The 17,410-nt window shown below is 57.2% G+C and overlaps 1 protein-coding gene across 3 annotated transcripts in view; it reads left to right on the forward strand.

Moving 5' to 3' along the window:
- The window catches only part of NACC2 (NACC family member 2), a 35,063-nt gene that overhangs the window by 12,901 nt on the left and 4,752 nt on the right, over window positions 1-17,410 (forward strand). The gene's annotated exons all lie outside the window — the stretch shown is intronic.

Raw genomic sequence — 17,410 nt, forward strand, 5'->3', positions numbered from 1 at the left:
GCTCTTAGGACTGAGTGACCAGGAAGGTGCTGAGTAGGGGCAGGGGGTGTCGATAGGGCGGGTCAGGCTCCCTCCCCTCTCTCCACAGCTCCTGGCTTGGGGCGGGGTTTCCTCGGGGGCTCAGGAGGCCCCTGCTCCAGGAGTGGAGCGAGGCGCTGTCCCGTCAAGGTGGTGGGGGTTGGCGTTGGTTCAGGGCTGGGCAGGGCACAGAGGGCAAACCAGTGTGGTGAGGAGTCTGTTCCCACAGGCCGTGAGCAGTGGTGGCCCAGACAGGCAGGCAGACAGACAGCAAACAAGACCTTGAACAAGTATTTAATCTTGGCTGGGGGTCGCCCTGAGGCAGGATGGGCTGCGCCTGGACCCCCGGGAGTGACACTCAGGGCCAGGGAGAGTGAGCTGACCAAGGGTGTGGTGGGAGGGGGCTTGCTCTGCCGTCTCTGCAGGTGGGGTGAGGCTGGCCAGAGGGGCCACCTTCTGTGCCCCTGCCCCGCTGCCAGGGCTCCCGTGGCGCCTTCCGCTGCAGGCCCAGCCCCTCCTTGGTGTGGGCAAATGTTGCTCCTGCGGATGTCAGAGACAGAGGCACCTCGAGCCGGCACTTCCACCTTCACCTGCTCCCAGGAGGGGACCCCTGTGGGCTGCTGTCCCCGGATGTGCGGTGGCCCTGCCCCGTCTTGCTCCCGCTTCCCTCTGGGGGCCGGCCGGCTCCCCTGGGTCTGCCCATTGTCCCGACACCAGACACGGGATGGGGTCCTGGCACGTGGCAGCACATCTGTTCCGGGCTCCGCCCGCTGCGAGCAGAAGCTGCAGGTGGCTCCTGTGAGCTCTGGAAGGAGTGTGCGCGCTCTGCCGTGGACCAGGCCCTGTGCATTGTCACCCATGAGCTCGGTGCTGTGTCGACCCGCAGCTGTCCACCCCTCCACCCCTCCCCTGCCTGTCGGGGGCCGCTCCCACCTGCAGCCCAGCTGCCGCTTGGGGCTCTCATAGGGAAGGGGAGAGGTGAGGTTTGTTCTGCGAATCCCAATCCCAAGCAGCTCTCACGGCTTCCCGGCCTGTCCGGGGGTGTCCACACTGCTGGAGCTCAGCCCCACCGCTGGGAGGGCCTGGGGAGAAGCAGGGGCCTTTTGTCCCTGGCCTGGCGAGGGGTGGGGCCCAAGCAGAGGCGGGGTGGGCTCCCTCCCTTTGAAGGCAGCACGAGGGAGGTGCTGGCCCGGCGGCACACTCCAGCTGCGGTTTGGGGCTTGTCCCCGAGAGCCTCTGGGGTGGCCTCCCTGGATCCCTGGTCCTCAGTGTCTCCTGTCTCAGGTAGAGGACAAAGCGCGTCGTGCAACCTCGCGCGTAGCCCTCCACCCCGAGGACCCCGGGGTTCCTCCTGCGGTTGTTACTGAAGTCTCACTTCTGTGCCTCCGGGAAATGGGTGTGAGAGGCCCCTGAGTCTGGGCTGTGACAGCAGAGCATGGTCACCCGCCTGCCCCCCACAGCCTCCCAGCTGCCTTCTGTCCCTCAGGATGCATTTGCCCGTTCTAGAACATCAGGTGAGCTGTTGTGCTCTTCGAGCTCCCACTTCCCTCGTCAGCAGAATGTGCGAGGGGCTCCTCTGTGCTGCGTGGGTCAGTCCCTCTGTTCCCGCCCCTGCTCTAGTGCTTAGTCAACCATTTCTACGCAGTAAACCAGGCCCGTTCCAAGGGTGATGAGGCGGGTGGTTGGAATCAGTCCACTACCGCGGTCACAGTGGCACAAGATACGCAACAGTCTGCCTCCCATACAGTGTCTCCTGGGTCCTCCCGCCCCACCCCTGGCCCCTGGCAGCCCCACCCCCCAGCTTTCTGTCCCTGCCGCTTTGTCTTTTCTAGAATCTTTGCAAATGGCATCGTACTGAAAGGAGTCTTTCCTTTTTCTCGCCATGTTTTGCAATTCGTGCATGTGGCGTTGGTCCTCAGTCACCTTGGTCGCAGCTGTGGACGTGGCCCCCAGTGGCAGATGTGTGGGTGGCCTCTGGAGGGGGGCTGTGGTCATCGTGCGGCTGTGAACATCGGCGTGCCTGTGGGACCGCCGGGTCACGTGAGGAGCGTGTGAGTCGCGCCCCACTGCTGCAAGGTTCGCTGGTCTTCCGAGAGTTGTTTTGTCATGAATGATTTTAATGGGTTTTCACTTTAATTTTGCAGACGTGTTGCGTCAGCTCACTTTCAAGTGTTGAAGCCTGCTTGCACACCTGGGATAGACCCCACTTGGTCGTCACGTGTTGTGGGTCTCATATGGCGCTGGGTTCGATTAGCTACTGTTTGCTTACGGAATTCTGCATGTGTGTTCCTGGAGGTCAGGCTCCCGTGGCTTTCTCACAGCGTCTTGCGTGTCCGGAGAACGCAAACCTTCTGTTCCCTCCTTTCGTTTTTGAGAGTTTGTGTAGTAAGTTTGATGTTATTTCCTTCTCGTGTGTTTGATAGAATTCATTCACTGGTGAAGCCATGTCGCATTTGGTTTCTTTTCTTTTTTTTTTTTTTTTTAAAGATTTATTTATTTATTTGAGAGAGCGAGAATGAGAGAGCACATGAGAGGGGGGAGGGTCAGAGGGAGAAGCAGGCTCCTCGCTGAGCAGGGAGCCCGATGCGGGACTCGATCCCGGGACTCCAGGATCATGACCTGAGCCGAAGGCAGTTGCTCAACCAACTGAGCCACCCAGGCGCCCCTCGCATTTGGTTTCTTACTGTCGTTAATTGTGCAAGAGTTTTTAAGGGTAAATTCTGTTCCTTTAGATACAGAACGATGCGGATTCCTCTTCCATCATGCTCCAGCTGTGGTGATGTGTGTGTCTCCTGGAGCTTCTGATGCTCCCACGGCCATGGCGCCTTGCGTCCTGGGGTTTGACCACGCTGGCGCCATACGTCCTATGGGCGCTTCTTACACATGGCACATGGTTGAGACTGCGGGTTCCTGCGGTCCCACGACCCGTCTTTTATCCGGAGGGCTTAGGGGCCTGATGCGGGGCTTGATCTCATGACCCTGAGACTGTGACCTGAGCCGAAATCAAGAGTCGAACGCTCAACCACCTGAGCCACCTGGGCGCCCCTCTGCCGACACCTTTTGGGTTGACTTTTTCCTCCTTGGCCCCACTGTTGACCTCCTCTGTGCTTTGGTGGCCCATGCCCTCAGATGCCTGCCCCTCGGCCCATCCACTTTCTCAGTGATGCCATCCTTGTGCCTCCCAAGTATTCCCGTCCCCTCTGGCCCCTCGTGCCATGCGGTCACGTGCTCCCCAGCTCAAGTATGGTGGCCTCACCCGACGCTGTTTTTCGTACCAGAAACAGCCAACTATCTTGGTTCCGTTTTTAGTCCATTTTATTTTATTTAATTTATTTATTTATTTATTAAAAGATTTTATTTACTTATTTGACAGAGAGAGACACAGCGAGAGAGGGAACACAAGCAGGGGGAGTGGGAGAGGGAGAAGCAGGCTTTCAGCCGAGCAGGGAGCCCGATGTGGGACTCGATCCCAGGACCCTGGGACCATGACCTGAGCCGAAGGCAGACATTTAACGATTGAGCCACCCAGGTGCCCCAGCATATGATAAATTCTTTAAAAAAATCCTGTCTGACCAGCTTTTTCTTTTAAGACGTGAATTTAATTAATTTTATTTAATGTAATCATATATTGGGGTTTCAACGTACCATCTTATTTTGTGCTTTTTATTTTTCCCACCTGTTCTCACCTTCTTTTTTTTAAAGATTTTATTTGTTTATCTGACAGAGAGACGGCGAGAGAAGGAACACAAGCAGGGGGAGTGGGAGAGGGAGAAGCAGGCTTCCCGCCGAGCAGGGAGCCCGATGCGGGGCTCGATCCCAGGACCCTGGGATCATGACCTGAGCCGAAGGCAGATGCTTAACGATTGAGCCACACAGGCGCCCCTCTAGTCTATTTTAAAATCTAAGTCCAGGGGCGCCTGGGTGGCTCAGTCTTGAGCTGAAGCCTCTGACTCTTGATCTCAGGGTCGAGAGTTCACACCCTGTGTTGGGCTCCGTGCTGGGTCTGGAGCCTGCTTAAAAATAAATAAATAAGTACTTTAAGTCCATTTTGGCATCCGGCTTTCCATTTCACACTGATGCAGGCAGTCCTGTCATTGCCTCTGCATGCCCTCGTCCGTCTGGTCCCCGGGGACCCCGGCCCCCGCAGGTCTTGCCCTGCTGCTCTGCGTTCTCCTGTAGATGGACGTGCGCAGTCACAGCCCCGGGGGCCGGGCCGCGTGGAGCCTCATGTGCGTCGTGTGAGTGCATGGCCACAGTGGTTGGTCTGCTCCTTCACCAGAGGGCGTTTACGTGGCTTCCAGTCTTCAGTAGTGATGAGGGAGGCTGGTGCAAATGGACGCATCCCCACGTTAGCCTGTCCTTGAGGTTTCCGTCCTATGGGGTGGACTCCCCCGCGGTAAGGTGGGCGTCACGTGACGAGCATGCATTTGACTTGCAAGACGTTGCCCGGCTCCTGTCAGAATTAGTGCTGTGGTCAGACCACAGCCACATTCCCGCCAACACTTGGTTTTGTCTTATTTTAAAGCCACCCCCGCCGGGCCGTGGTGGTGTTTCTCTGATGTCTGATGATGTCAGATTTCTTCTGTGTATTCACCACCCATGTATCTTCCCGGGGCCTCTGCCTCTGAATCTTGGCCCTTCTTACTGGGTTGTTTGGATATCGAGAATGTTAGGTCCCTACAACAGTTGTGTGATCTTTATGTATTCTGGGCGAGGGCTTCTGTTGGGCACGTGATTCACGAACGTTTTCTCCTGGACTGCTGTTTGTTCATTCCCTTGATAGAGTCTTTTTCATAAAACGGACATTTTTTGTGGCACCTGGGTGGCTCGGTCGGTTAAGCATCTGCCTTCGGCTCAGGTCATGATCTCAGGGTCCTGGGGTCGAGTCCCACATCGGGCTCCCTGCTCAGTGGGGAGTCTGCTTCTCCCTCTCTGCCCTTCCCGCTGCTTGTGTTCTCTTCCTCTCTCAGATAAGTAAATAATCTTTAAAAAAAAAAAGAAAAAAAACCCTTTGATATTTACCCATATGTTTATTTTGTGTAGATGTGAGTTTCCATCTGGTATCATTTTCTTCTGCTTGAAGAATTTCTTGTGACGTTTCTCACGGTCCTGGTGATGGACCAGCAGTGAATTCTGGAAACTTGCAGAAAGGTCTCGATAGCACCCTTTTCAGAGTCTGCCTCCGTGACGCGGGATGCACGTGCAGTGAAATCAACGTGGGGGTCTGCGCTGGAGTCCCACGCGATGCTTTCGTTGGCTCAAGGTGGACACCTCTCTCTCGGTTTCCTCCCGGGAAGTCGCGGGCCTTCCCCGTGGTTTTCTTTGCATGCCGTGTCTTCCCAGGCTTCTCAGAGCCCTTGTGTAGTTTTCTGTGTGTTTATTCCGTGACGGTTTGCGGAGCTTTTTGGGGCACGTGCATTTATGCCACTGTTTCTCAGGTGACTTCATGCCTCTCTGCCCAGAGCCCCAATCACTTGTGCTTTGGTCCCCGAGATCGCTGAGGCTGCGTTTGTTGAGTGAATACTTGCTATCACTGTTTCTCCACGTTCACCCGTTTTTTCAGCAGCTCCATCTTGCTCTTGCCTTGGCCGCCAATGTCCCATGTCTCCCCTCATTGGGCTCCTTTGTATGTGACCGTAGCAGCCATGGTCCGTGGTCCCGTTACGTCGTCGGGGTAGAGCCTCTGTCCTCGCCCCGTCCTGTGTTCTTTCTTGACCTGTTTCTGCTGACCGGCTTTCCTCCTTTTCAGGGTCGCCTTTCCGTGCCCATCATGTGTCTAATTGTTGGTGGATACAGGACATCGCGAGTGTTACCTTGTGGAGCTCCTGCAGTTTGGGGTCCCAGGCCCCTTGCGGTGGTGCCAAGCGGGACTCCGTAGCCGTGGGCGTGGCGGCCTGTGCGTCCCCGGAGCGTCCCCACTCTTGTGGGGTGAGCTGCCTGCCCTTCTCACTCTTCCGGTCCCGTGTGCGTGGCCTAGACATCCTGTCCCATCCTCCGCTTGCCTGCATTCCCTCTAGACACAAGAGGCTTACTCGCTTTATTTCTTGATCAGTAGCAGTTTTTGTATTTTGTTTAAAGACCTTTCTTCTCCACATCCAGGTGATTGTGATGTTCTTCTATGTGTTCCTTAAAAAAAAAACCAAAAAACACAAAAAACACAAAAACTTTGATTTGAAATCATTTTAAACGTACAGAAATGTTTCGATAAGTGCCTTCTGCTCAGCCTCACTCACGGGTCAGAACGTGCTTGGTTTGCTTTGCCGTCTCATTTCTCTTTATATGGAGAGGTTGTGGGGTTTTTGAGACGCCTGAGAGCACGTTGCAGAAGTTAGGCCCGTCTGCCGCCTGGTGCCAAGCATTTCTGGCAAACAAGGACATTCTCTTACGAAAACGCGGGAGCACGTTCAGCGCTCCGGAGGCCGGGCTGTGGTCCAGCGCTCCTCCCTAGCCGCAGTCTGCGTCGGGGTCTCCCCGTTGTCCCCTCGCCGTCCTCCACAACCATGCTGTTTCCCCGATCCCGGGCTCAGGTCAGAAGCACACCGTGTATTTTGTGGCGATTCTCCACCCTCTCCTTAGTCTGGAACAGTTTCTCTCGCCCTTTATCCTTCATGACACTTCCCTTTCTCCAGAGCACGGTTCAGCTGTTTTGCAGAATGTCCCTCTGTTTGGGTTTGTCGGGTTTTGCCTGGTGATGGGGCTCAGGTCGTGCGTTTCGGCTGGAACTCCGAGGAAGCCACGCTGGGTCCCTCCCGGTGTGTCCTGTCAGGCAGCACCTGATACCGTGCGGCTGCTTGGTGGTGACGGGTGACCCCTGCCAGCTAAACCCGCGCTTTTCCCTTCGCAAGAAGAGACTGCGTCACCCACCTTTCCCCTGGCAGTTTTAACGTCCAGTGAGGGTTCCTGCCAGTTGCGAAATGGTGAGTTCTAGCTCCTAAGCCCCCCGTGTTTGCTGGCGGTCTTCAGGCAAGGGCTTCCCCACATCCCCCACTCGCTCCTTCATTTATTGCTTATTTAGTGTTAAAATAGAGAGTTTTTAAAGCATCTTTCGTACTGTCTTGTTCCACGAATGTTCCAGGACCCGGCTGTTCTTCCTTCCATGGGGAGTGGCACGTGCAGCCGCCGTCCAGGTGTGACGTGTGCCTGTTGCTCCCGGGGCCGCGTTGACGGTTACACCCCTCCTGGCCGTCGGAGCTGGGATTTACAGATTTAAAAACCACGCGTTCAGGCCAGTGTCTCCAAATCCAGTTCAGCCCCAGGGTCGTCCTGGCCTCCCCTCTCATGCCTGTTCTCCTCCTAACGGACAGGGTTCTGGCGCTCCCATTTCCGTAGGAAAGGCTTTTATATCTGCAGTACGTCTGGGATTGGGTTTTTTTTTTAATGTGCTGCGATATGGGGCCCAACGCCGACTCTTTCCCCACCTGACTCCCCAGTGGGTCTGCCACTGGCATCAGGGAGACCACCTCTTCCCGCACCATCGTGCCACAAGGTGTGTCCAGAGGTGAGTGCGGTGCGCGAGCCCCACCTGCGCCATGCCATGCTCCCCCCGCCGTGAGCCCCCCGCGAGCCCCCCCGTGTGTCCCTGAGCCAGCACGTGCCGCCTACATATCCGTGTGAGCTCTGTGTCTTTGGTTCTGTTCCTCACAGTTGCCCTGCCTGCCTCCTTTTTGCATTTTTATACACATGCCTTTTAGAATCCTTCTGTTGATCGTCATGCACAAGTACCTGCCGGGACTTGGGTGGGGTTTTGTTGACTCTGTCCTCGTCCTCCATCAGGCCTGGGCTGCGCCGAGATCCCCACGGTGTTGGGTGTTTCCCTCCACTCATTTACATCTCTTTTGGGTTTTTCTTGGGACTGTCCTGTCGTTCTCCGCACATCTGTTAGATTAATTCCTAGAAATTCATTTTTTGTTTGAATCTACATGGTATTTAAGTTTCTTCTTTCTTTTCGTTGGTTGTTGCTACCGTATAGGAACAAGTTGGATTTGTTATTTAAGAAAAAAGTCTGGGGCGCCTGGGTGGCTCAGTTGGTTAAGCGACTGCCTTCGGCTCAGGTCATGATCCTGGAGTCCTGGGCTCGAGTCCCGCATCGGGCTCCCTGCTCAGCGGGGAGTCTGCTTCTCCCTCTGACCCTCCCCTCTCTCATGTGCTCTCTCTCATTCTCTCTCTCTCAAATAAATAAATAAAATCTTTAAAAAAAAAAAAAAAGAAAAAAAAGAAAAAAGTCTGGCCACAGCTCACTTGCCTGTTCTGCTGGTTTGCCTGCAGATTCTTTGGGATCTCTCTGTGTGCAGCCGCCGTGTCTGCTGGGGGCTTTGTTTCTGTCCCTGACTGTGCCGCCTCCTCTCTGCCCGGCTGGACTGGCCCGGGCTTCTGTCTCATCTCCAAACTCGGGGAGAGCTTTCCATATTTTGTCTTTAAGGAGGGTATTCGCTCCAGGCCTTTGTGGCGTATGTTAGGAGATGAAGGACGTTCTTGTCCTAGGTTAAGAATGTTTGGGTTTTTTTTCCATAAGTGTTGAATTTTAACAAAAGCCTTGTCTCTAAATATTGAAACGGTCGCATAGTTTTGCTCTTCTGCTCTTCTTTTCTGAACTGTGGAGATTGCTCTTCTGAATATTCAAACAAGACAAAACCAGACACTTGTTCAGCCCAGTTGTGATTGAACCCCTGGATTCGGTTTCCTGGTTCCTCCCTCCCTGTTTTGGGTGACTGTTGTGAGGTGTGAGGCCCTCCCCAGGGTCCGACTCCTGGAAGGGGCGTTGGGCAGAGGAGTGAGTGCAGGCGAATCGAGGGGAGCCGCCCGCTCTGATCAGAGCCTGAGCCGGGGGTCGCGGCCCGCACGCTCATCCTGACCTGCACCCTCGATGCTGGGAAGCCTGTTCGAGGCAGTGCAGCAGGGCATGCAGTGTGGACGGTGTAGACACCCCACGGCCACATCAGAACCAGGGCCAGGAGGCCACGGTCAGCGCTCCGCAGGTCGGGTCAGGTTCGTGGGTGGCCACAGGTCACAGGGGGCGTGCCCTCTAATTCTCTGCCAGGTAGCAAGCATCTCACGCCTCTGTGTCAGGGTTCTCTCCCTTCTGAAATTAACTCGGAGTTATTTCCCGCTTGTTTATAATTTCTGTCTTTTCTGAGTCATCCGGAAAACTTGGCGCAGGATAGGCTGTTTCTGAGATGCTTGCTGTGACTGACAGCTGATGCTGCTGCCCCCACGTCCGTCTGGAAGCTTCCGTAGACGCGTCGGCTGCGTCCAGTTGTCTCATTGATCGGCGTGAGTTTGTCCCTAGCATCCCGTTAAGGTCCTCTTGAGGTCTGTAGCCGGGGTGGCACGCCGTGCCCTGGGCAGATCCAGCCCCTCGTGTGGTCTGTGCGGCCCACGACCCAGGATGTCATTTATCTCTCTCTCTTTTTTTTTTTTTTTAATATTTTTTATTTGTTTATTTGACAGAGAGATAGCACAAGGAGGCAGAGTGGCAGGCAGAGGGAAAGGTAGAAGCAGGCTCTCCAGGGAGCCCGATGCGGGGCTCGATCCCAGGACCCTGGGATCATGACCTGAGCCGAAGGCAGCTGCTTAACCAACTGAGCCACCCAGGTGCCCCGCCATTTATCTCTTTAAAGAAAAAAAAGCAAAATAAAGATATGCAACCGACGTCACGTGCGGCCCAGACGGCCTCTTCATACTGAAACTTTGCCAACCTCTGTCCTGCAGGATCCTGCGCTGTGTCCTAAACCCTGTTAATTTATGCCCATTCTCCTTTTTATTCTTTCAAAGAACCAACTTCGGAATTTTTTTTTTTTTTAATTTTATATCTTCACGTATGATTTCATTTCAGTTTGCTTCAACTTTCTGAGTTCCACTAGCTGCTGTTTTCCTGGTGTTTAAGGCAAATCTTCACACGACTGACTTCTCAGACTTTTCAGACGTGTGCGCGCAGGGCCGCATGCTTCCTGGTCCGCGTTGCCACATTGCGTGCGGCGCATTTTCCTTGTCATTGGCGCAGAGGGCGTTCTCCTGTGTTCCTGAGCTGACCCGTGGGGTAGGCGGCGGGGGTGCGGTGCTCAGCTTCCAAACGCATCCTGGGTTTTCTGCTCATCTCTTTGTTATAACTTCCGGGTTAAGTGCCCCTGGCCATAGGGTGTTCAGAGCCCCTGGTGGCTCTGGAGTCTGTTGAGAATCACGTTATGCCCCAGCGCATGTCCCATATGCGCCGAAAAACATGATTGCGTCGTTCAGCTTGCACCCTCCTTCAGATTTGTTTTCATCTCCCTGTTGAGTTGGCCCTTTTACCACCCGGCGTCTCCTTGGAAAATCGGCTGGGAGTGTCTGCGTGCTCTTTGGCTGGCGTGTCCTGTGGGTGCGGACGCCGTATGTCTGCGTGTGGCTTCCAGCTTTCGTTGTCCTCTTGTTTCAGGTGGTCTCTTGGGTTTGGGTTTTTTAGCCAGGGTTCACAGACTGTAACTTCTTAGTCTTCTTTAGCACAGTCCGGTTACATTCCGTGTAACTACTGACAACTTTGGGTTTCCTCTCCCATCTTACTGACGACTTCCCATGCGTCCCCGCTAATCCTCTGTGTTTCTCCGTTTTTCCTCTTTCTGGTTAATCAGTCATTTGATTCTGTTCCTTTCCCCTTTTTCTCTTACTGTAAGTTTGTGCGCTGCTCTCTCCAGGGTTAGGGATTTCAGCATCCATGCTGATGGACACTTCTCCTTCAGGGACCCGCAGGGCCTCCCGTCCATGCTCTGTCTTAGTTCTGGGGATGTTTTCGGGGCCCCCAGCTCTTCTTGGCCTTGTCAGGGGTTGTGTTGAGACTTCACACGGTTTTCTGGTGCTCTTACCCTCTTCCTCTTCACTGGGACCTCTCGGCCCCGATGACTTCCCGTGCGCACCGCCGCGCCTCCTGGGCTCCCAGGACACGGTGTCGTGCTGTCCCCCACGTTCTGTGTCACTTGTCCTCTCTCTCATGACTCTCCTACTTCTGTTCCCATTCTCTGCTTCAGTCTGGATTATCTTCCAGGTCGGAAATCTTGTTACCTGCTCTGTTTCATCTCCTCTGATACCGACCCCGTGTCCTGGGTCTGATTCTGGTTTTCTGGCGAAGTTCTCCATCGTGTCCCTACATTTCCTGCGCGTAGCGAGAACCGTTGGTTCACGGTGGTGGCCGTTGTCCGGGACGGGTCATCAGTGGGTCTGATCCCATGTCTTTTTGTAAATTGCCTTTTTATCACTCATTTTCCCCATGTTCCTGGTAATTTCTTAGTGAGTGCTGGACAGTGTATGAAAACATCCGGGAGCTCCCACCAGCGCTACTCCGAAGATGGTCCGTTGGAGGCCTGGGCCTGGAACTGGCAGGGTGCTTGGCGCTGTTCCTGGGCCATGGCTGGTTCTGGGTCTCCGCGGAAGGCCTGGGGTTCCCCAGAGCGCCTCCTCCTGGCGGGCCCCGAAGTCTGATGTCTGTTTATCTCATACATGGGCACCAAGTTCTTGATTTAACTTTTTTTTTAAAGATTTTATTTATTTGACAGAGAGAGACACAGCGAGAGAGGGAACACAAGCAGGGGGAGTGGGAGAGGGAGAAGCAGGCTTCCCGCCGAGCAGGGAGCCCGATGCGGGGCTCGATCCCAGGACCCTGGGATCATGACCTGAGCTGAAGGCAGCCGCTTAAAGACTGAGCCACCCAGGCGTCCCTTGATTTAACTTTTTTTTTAGTTTCTTGGTGATAGTTTTTCTGAATCTGGTCCTGCACACGTGCTGCTTAGTGGTGGAAGGAAGTTGAAGGAAAGCTGGGCAGTGGCCCCTCAAGTCTGCACACTCCAGGCCCAGTTCCCCTGCTGCCCGGCTCCACGGCTGCTGCCCGCTCAGCTCGGGGGCCCTGGCCCTAAAAGTCAAGCACCTTATTTTTGTGCAGCTTCTGGAGTTGATCTTGATGGGGGGCCACTCCTTCATTGCCGCATAGGCGTCTCTGGGGTACCTTACAAGTTACACGCACTTGTTTTTGCATAGCTAACGTATGTTCATCATCATAAACAGTACAAGAAGTCCGCACTAGGGAAGGCCATTCTCCCAGCCGTCCTCTGCCTCCCACTGTCTCCCAGAGGCCTGGCATCTTGGTGTCCTGTCTCCCTACAGAGCGCGTGTGTGCACTTTACCTAAACACGTTCCCAGGGCGCACAGAGCCCCGCTGGGTGTTCATGGTGACCAGTGTCACCGGGTGTCACGGGCCGTGATCTGTCCAGTCGTGTGTGGGGGACAGGGAGGCTGCTTGTTTCTCGAGGCCAGGGCCGGATGAGCCACGGGAACTGACAGAGGGATGGAGGTCAGGTTGGCAGTGAGAGCGGCCCCTCGGTTTGCTGGGACTCCGGTTGGGGACTTCATGGGGTCTCCCAGGGCCAGACCAGGTGCTGGACACAAAAACAGCAGAGCCCGTGGGGTCTGAGGACAGGCAGCATCGTGGCAGGTTTGACTGGGACGGGCTGAGTTGGACGGGGAGCCGCCCAGAGGAGGTTTTGGATGTTCCGAGCTGGGGCCAGAGGGGCCGCGGCCCGGGGCTGCGCCGGGTGCTGTCCGGGGCTGAGCTATCACGTGCTGCAGTGGAGGGCATGGGGACCCAGAGGCCCGCCGCGTCCCTTTCTGCCTGGGCTCCCAGGGGCCCCGGGCGGCGGTGTGTGCACGCACGTCCTCCCCACTCCCAGGCCTCATGTCTGTTCCCGCTTGTATTTCTTTCTCCTGGGCTTTCGCTGCCGGACTGGTCGCCTTGGGCACCGCCTGTCATATCTGACCGGTTCCAAGAGGGCTCTGCCCTTGCCCTTGCGTGTCCATGAGACGGGGTGCATCTTGCCGTCCGTGGGGGACGTGGCTACACTGTAGTTTCTGTGCCTCTCCCCCCGGAAGAGCAGCCTCAGCGATGACGCCCGGCCCCCTGATGCTCCACCCCCCCCCCCCCCCCCGGGCCCAGGTGCACCCTTGGGAACCGCTACCTGCCCTGTTCCCGGGATGCTGAGCCAGCTGTGGGCGTGGCCCTCTCAGAGCCGCTGGTCTGGTTGGTGCTGAGCCGGCAGATGCAGAGCAGGGGGAGACCTTTGTGAGGGGAGGCCGCCTGGGGCTGAGCAGGAAGGGACAGGGCAGGGCGGGCGGGCAGCCCACGCGCGGGGGGTGGTGTGGCGAGTGTTCGCCATCCAGAGTAGCTCGGTCACCCCTCCACGCTGCCCCCGATAGTCACCCAGCCCCGCGCCGTCCCCTGGCAATCACCGATCTGTTGTCCGTCCCCAGAGGTCTGTCTTTGGGACCCTGTCCTGCGAAGGGGTGACCCAGTGCCTAACCCTGTGAGACTGGCCCCTTCCGTCCCACAGCGAGTCTGAGGCTCACCTCCGCGGTGCGGCAGCTGCAGCAGTCCTTCTGGATGGCCCACGCTGTGGGCGCTCAGCGGCGTGTCCGCCCGCCGCCGCGGGGCATTGGGCTGTCTCCAGGCTGGAGCAGGTGTGAGCACCCTTGCTCGGGGCCTGTGCGGACTGTCTCCGGGTCTCCTTGCTCCCGGGTGAGTACCTCGGATGGGACCGCCGGCTCCCTGGGAAGCCGCTCAGCCGTGTCCCAGCATGCGCGCCCGCCGGCCGGGGCCCCGCACCCAGCTGTTCGCACCCTGTGCTGCCCAGCGTGCCCGGGGTCTGCGAGCTCAGCCGCTCCGTAGGTGTGAGGGGGGGTCTCTGTGCGGTTTTATGTGCTGTTTTCTAATGGCTGATGATGTGGAGCATCTTTTCATGTGCTAATTTGCCATCTGTACATTCTTTGGCCAAGTGTCTGTTCAGATCTTTTGCCCATTTTAAAAACTGAGTTGTCCATTTTCTTGCTGTTGAGTTTTGAGAGTTCACGCTAGATTTGCAGGACAAGTCCTGGGTCAGATGTGTGGTCTGCAGACCACTCCCTCCTGTCCGGGGCGGGCCTGTCTGTCCGTCGTTCACAGACCGGAGGTTTTCGTTTTCATGAAGTCGGTTAATCGAGTCTTTCATGGGTGATGCTTTTGGGGTCGTGTCTAAGCTTTTAGCTGAACCCAAGATCACAGAGATTTTCTTCCAAAAGTTTTATGCTTTTTGTGTCTTACGTTAGGTCTGTGATCCATTTCTACTCATTTTTGGGTAAGGTGTGAGGTTTAGATCGAGGGTGGTTTTGTAGTTTTGCTTTTGAGGTTTGCCCATGCACAGCCCGTTTCTGGGCACCACGTGTTGGAACAGCTATCCCTTCCCCCGCTGTGGTGAGTGACCCTTTGTCACAAAGCAGCTGAGTGTGTTTGTGCGGGTCTGTCTCCAGGCTGTGGACAGGGTGTCCCTCTGCTTGCCTGCACGAACCTCGCGGGCTTGGTTACGGTCATTCTACAGTAAGTCAGAAGTGGACGGTGTGATTGAGCGTTTTTCTTTTCATTTAGCTGTAAGTTGTATTTTCCTATATAATCACGGACAAGGGGCTCCTTTCTTTAATCTGCCATTTTGACAAGCAGTGTATACTCTTGTAGGGTGGGAGTACCCTTCTCTGCCCCCCACCTCCCCGCCCGACCTCAGTGGAGCTCCGTCACCTGCTGGCGGCCACTCGCACTAGTGGGGGCTCCCTACCGAGGGTGGACGCTGCCTGTGCCGTCTCTGAGTGCATCTGGGGACAGGAACAGAGTCCGCTCCTGGGGCCCCGTGACACGCCAGCATCCTGTGGGCCGGGGGCTTGGTATGTTTTGCTCGGGGAGAGGGCCCAGCACTTTGATCCTTAGTCAGTGAGCCACAGGAGGTTGAAAAAGTTACAGGAGTGGAGGCCAGTGGCCCTCCCAGGGTCCCTCCAGACCTGCCCCACCCGCCCTGCCCTCCATTGTATTGAGATTGAGCTGGTGGACGTCACCGTGTAGACTGTAAGATGAGGACCACGTAGCGTTGGGTAAGGGCAAGTGTCTCCCACAGATGCCATTCGTCTCTTTCAAGAGAATGGTTCTGTTGCACTAGAATATACACAACTAGGATTTCCCATCATAGCTGGTTTTGGGGGCGCCGTCCAGGGGTGTCAGGCATGCTCGCACTGCTATCCTGTCGTGCCCTCATCTGCCTCCAGGACTCTCCATCTTCCTGACCCGAACTCTGTCCCGTTACACACGGACCTCCGCTCCCGCTGTCTGTCCCTGCAGACAGACCAGCAGCATCTGACGGGATCTGTCCTCTGTGCTGGGCTCACCTCTCTCCTCATGATGTCATGAAGGCCCCGTCCTTCCTTGGCTGGACTCCCGTAGCGTCACCAAGTCAGGGAGCACTTGGGTCCCTTCTTGGTGCCCAGAGTTCCCCGCAGGGTCCATCCTCGCGTCCGGTTATAGCTCTCTTTGTGCATGATCTGAGGGTCACTGCCTGTCCTTGGTCGCTGCTTCCCTTTTGGCCCAGATCAGCTACTGTTCCAGATCATTCCGCAGAGGCCCTTTCGACCGTGACTCACCTTTCCTGCCCTGATTACTCACCTCTTGGTACAAATAGCTAATTGCTCTTTCATGTGCTCCTCTCCAAATTCCACGGTGCCAAAATATCTGGAGCCCACAGTCCTGGAAGCCGGTTAAAAACGGGGCCGTTGATGGGGAAGGGAGCCGTGGTGCCTCAGTGCGATCCGCGGGGCGGCTGCCGTGTCCCTGCCCGCCCACCGAGGGGCCTCCCAGCACGCCTGCAGCCCGGCGCCCGAACGCCCGCCCCAAAGCCAAAGGGATGCACGGGGCGGGGGGTTGTGCCCCCAGCCCCCATACCCTCCGCATGCTCTCCCAGGTCTCCAGAACCTGGTTGTAAGCCGTCCCCTCTGCTCCCTGGAAGGAGGAGCCCTTGGCGCTCAGCTGTGGGCTGCAGCGGTGGGCAGCAGGAGATTTGGGGCCCGGGGAAGGGGCGGGGAAGGGATTCGGAGCACCTTTCCAGATGAGCCACCACTCGGGTTCGGGTATTTTTAGCTGGCGCAGTATCCGGCGCTCGGCAGAGCAGAAATAGAAGAGGCTCTTTTGGGTGTTCTGGATCTGCCGGTCTCTGGCTCTCGGGAGCCGGGCTGGGGGGCTGGGGGGCTGGGGGGCAGGCGCACGGACCGCAAACAACTTCTGCTGTTGAGAGAAACACGGCAGGACGCGTTGTGGATGGCGTGACTTCGGCTGGTGAGCGCTCTTTATGTAAATGCCACGCGTCTGCGTGTGTAATCACAGCCGGCCGTGGGGGGGCGGGGGCGGGTAATTATGTTTTAAAATATCATCCGGGTTGTTTTTGCTGTGCTCCCTGAGCCCCCGGGTATTCCAGGTTTGGAAGATTCTCTGTTGCTCTCCGCTGATCCGCCCCCGCCTGCGTGCCCCGCACACACCTGGTGGGAGGTGTTGCCCGACCCCCAGAGCGGCCCAATGCCCTCTGACCTGTGTCCTGGTCTGGGGCGGGCTGCCTGGAGCGGCAGGCCCACCTCAGCCCTGAGCCCAGCTGCCTGCCTTCTCCAGAGAGGCCTGCCCGTGGTGTTCAGGATGCCGGCCCCGCAGGGGCTGGGCGGCCCCCACCACTCCCCTCCGGGAGCTTGAGGCTGCTCCAGGTTCTGGAGGCCTGGGGGTGTGGAGGGTCTGCCCAGGACCCTTCCTTGCCATCCTCCCTTCCGAAGCCCCTTCGCGGCAGCCCCTATATGGCTTCCCCAGGTCCTTGGCCCAGCCCAGCCTGGCCCCTCCCACCTCAGTGTCCACAGGAGCTGAATCTTCCTGTGACCCGTGAGGGGGCAGTGGGTCACAGTGCGGAGGGGACAGGACCCCTGGCCCAGCCTGAGCCTGATGGCAGGCAGGTTACCGTGGCCAGGCCAGGCCTAGAGGGCAGGTCGGAGGGTGGGGTCCTCAGGGCGGGGAGGGGAGAGGGGGCGGCGGCCACCTCCACGTCCACAGCCTGCTGCCCTCATGTTCCCGTGTGGCGCAGGACTGTCAGGGGGCCCCGCCCCCCAGAGCTGCAGGTGTGGCGGGGGCCAGGCTCTACTGCCAGCAGGTGTTTATGCAGCAGTCTCCAGGCGCCATGGAGGGGGGCTGCCGTGAGCCCTCAGGCTGGGCACACGCACACACGGCCTGCTCCGCTCTGAGCCTGCGCTCTGTCCAGAGAGGGGCCGCTCCACCTGGTCAGACCGCGGGCCCAGCCCCCTCGCACAGGCCACTGCCTCGTCTGCAGGCCTCGGTCTGGTGCACACCTCCTCCCAGGAGCCTCCTGGGCCCTCACAGCTGGTCTCCAGGTCTGGGTGGCATCCCTCCCCTATCTTCCTCCATTCGCTTACTCACTCTGGTCCTCCCTGCCGGGGTAGGGACCAGGTGGGCAGGGAGGGCGAACGGAGGGTGGGTACACAGCAGTCTTGCCCACCGTGGAGAGTGGGCATGGAGCGGGTCTGACCCGGGCCTGGG

This window comes from Mirounga leonina, unplaced genomic scaffold, assembly GCF_011800145.1.
Source record: "Mirounga leonina isolate KUSES-001 unplaced genomic scaffold, KU_Mleo_1.0 Mir_170, whole genome shotgun sequence".
Lineage (NCBI taxonomy): Eukaryota > Metazoa > Chordata > Mammalia > Carnivora > Phocidae > Mirounga > Mirounga leonina.